The following is a 2,109-nucleotide window of genomic DNA, read 5'->3' as shown; positions in this document are numbered from 1 at the left end:
CCTCTTTTTTCTTGCAAAAAATCTGAGTATTTAGGAACACAAAATAATGTTTTGTTCTACTCAGATCATGAAAAATCAAGTCTCTAAGAGAGCTTACGGTTTATAAGACTTGTCCCAAGAACTTACAAAAACAAGGACATTTGGGTGATACATTTGTGTATCTTTTGGCATGTAGATTTTATACTGTTACCCAGGGTCATCTCATTGTATAATATATCATACCTAATGCTGTATCTCTCATCTATAGAACGTTTTCAGACACATCTTTGCTCAGCTGCTGGGTTTTCAGCGCTGCCTATTGAACATCACTTTGAAATTCTAAAAATCTTCAGTAAACAACTTGCAACTGTACATAAAATTGATGTTGGCATCTCGTGTATTTAGGCTGACTTAAAGTCTGTTCAAGTGGACTTTGAGGCTGAATCATTTATATATAATTTTTTTTCTTTTCTTTTTTTCCATCCCAGATTAGTTTATTGGCTGTGAAGAGCCACGGACACTTTGTGCCCTGATGGGGGACTCAGGATCCAGATGATCGACTCTAGTATCTCGGTTGCCAATATTCAGGAGAAGTATGAGCTGGAGACACGACTCCCTTCCTTCCTCACCTTCTCTGCTGATGCCACTGGTGCCCACGCCCCCTTCCCATCCAGCACTAACTCCAGCTCAGGGAGCACAGGCAAGTGCCGGAGTATTTTCCGCACTCCTTCCATCAGCTTCCGTAACAGAGAGGGAGTGAGCAGAAGCCTGACTCGGCTGGTCAGAATGTCAACATCTCAAATGGTGCCCAGTCCTCTCGTGGCACTGTTCAAAACCTGAGCTTAGAGGAACACATTAAAAGCAGAGGAAGGCATTCCGTTGGCTTTGGCAGCTCACGTAGCAAGGAGATAACAAGGTCTTTGACAGAGGAGTTTGAAGAGGGAAGGAGCCCTCAGCTGATAAGAATGTCTTTATCAATTGCATAATTCTGGGAAGAATGAGGGTGGCGATCCAGGCTTTGCAGAGGCGCAGAGCCGGTACTCTGTCAAACAATCCACACGGAAACTTCTCCCTAAATCTTTTTGATCACACCACGGGTTTTCCAGACCAGATCCGGAGAGTCAATCCGTTCCCTCCGTGCAGCAATCCAGGCACTTGCTGGAGGTTAAATCGCACGCAGAAAGTGAACCTGTGATGGCCGAGGCCTCTTCTCCGTGCTCGGCTCAGATGACAGAGGGCGTGGGAAGCTCCTTGCAGCCCCCGCTGCTCTCGGGGGACCTCACGGCTGCCCAGGCCCCTCCAGCTTTGTCGCCCTGACAGAGGATTCTGTTTCGGATCTCGATGCTCTGCCCAGTGGCGGGACTGGGGTGCTGCTCACAGAGGGGTTTGGCCACAAGGGCTCTACCTCTCGATCTTCTTTAATCCTGCTGCTGCTCCTGTGAGGAAATGGAGATTGTGGACAGTGCTGGCCATTCTGCTGGTGCATCTCCTGTGAGTCGTGCAAGCTCCTGTAGCGTTGAGTCTAATACCTTATTCAAAACCCCAGCTGCTAATCAAACAGAAGTATTGTTGCAAGCCAGTGAACTACACGTGAGCGATGCCAGGCACATAGGAGAAATTAACTCGGGAAATGCATGTTCAGAAACCTTTGCGTAGAGAAGAACCAGGGACGCTGTCTTCAAAAGCACAGGGGTTGGGTGGGGGCAGAAATGAAAGCACGGCGTCCAGGCACACGAGAGAGACAGTTCCTGTAATGGAGCCTAAGATTGTTCCATGTTCTGAACCCCAGTCCTGTAAAACACAACAGGGTTATGAAACAAACCCTTCTAAAGGTATGTTTTGTGGTCTTGTCATTGTGGGGTTTGGTGGGGGTTTTTTGCCTCAGTTCTTCTGTAAGAATTGTTTGGTCATAAAGTGCTTTTGTAGAGTTGCAAGTGCTAGCTAGGAAGTACAACGCGTAACTTTTGAGTCCTCCTCCCAAAATTACAGGAATTAAACAAAAAGTCTATGATTTTAAGCTCCTGTCTTACAGTTTGCTAACACCCCCCAGTGCTGTTCATAGCTTTGCTTTCCTGTGGTGGAAAATGAATTCAGAGAGAGCACTGCTGCTCGTCTCTTGTTGAGGGCTGG

At 47.0% G+C, this 2,109-nt stretch overlaps 1 pseudogene; it reads left to right on the top strand.

Annotated features, from left to right (window-relative positions):
- The first annotated feature begins 511 nt into the window (after window positions 1-511).
- Window positions 512-1,635, top strand: LOC141936037 (serine-rich coiled-coil domain-containing protein 1-like; annotated as a pseudogene).
- The last annotated feature ends 474 nt before the right edge of the window (window positions 1,636-2,109 follow it).

The sequence above is a fragment of the Strix uralensis genome, chromosome 31 (assembly GCF_047716275.1).
Source record: "Strix uralensis isolate ZFMK-TIS-50842 chromosome 31, bStrUra1, whole genome shotgun sequence".
In the NCBI taxonomy this organism is placed as follows: Eukaryota; Metazoa; Chordata; class Aves; order Strigiformes; family Strigidae; genus Strix; species Strix uralensis.
The sequence above is the reverse complement of the archived record's forward strand: the minus strand, read 5'-3'. Positions and strand labels throughout refer to the sequence as shown.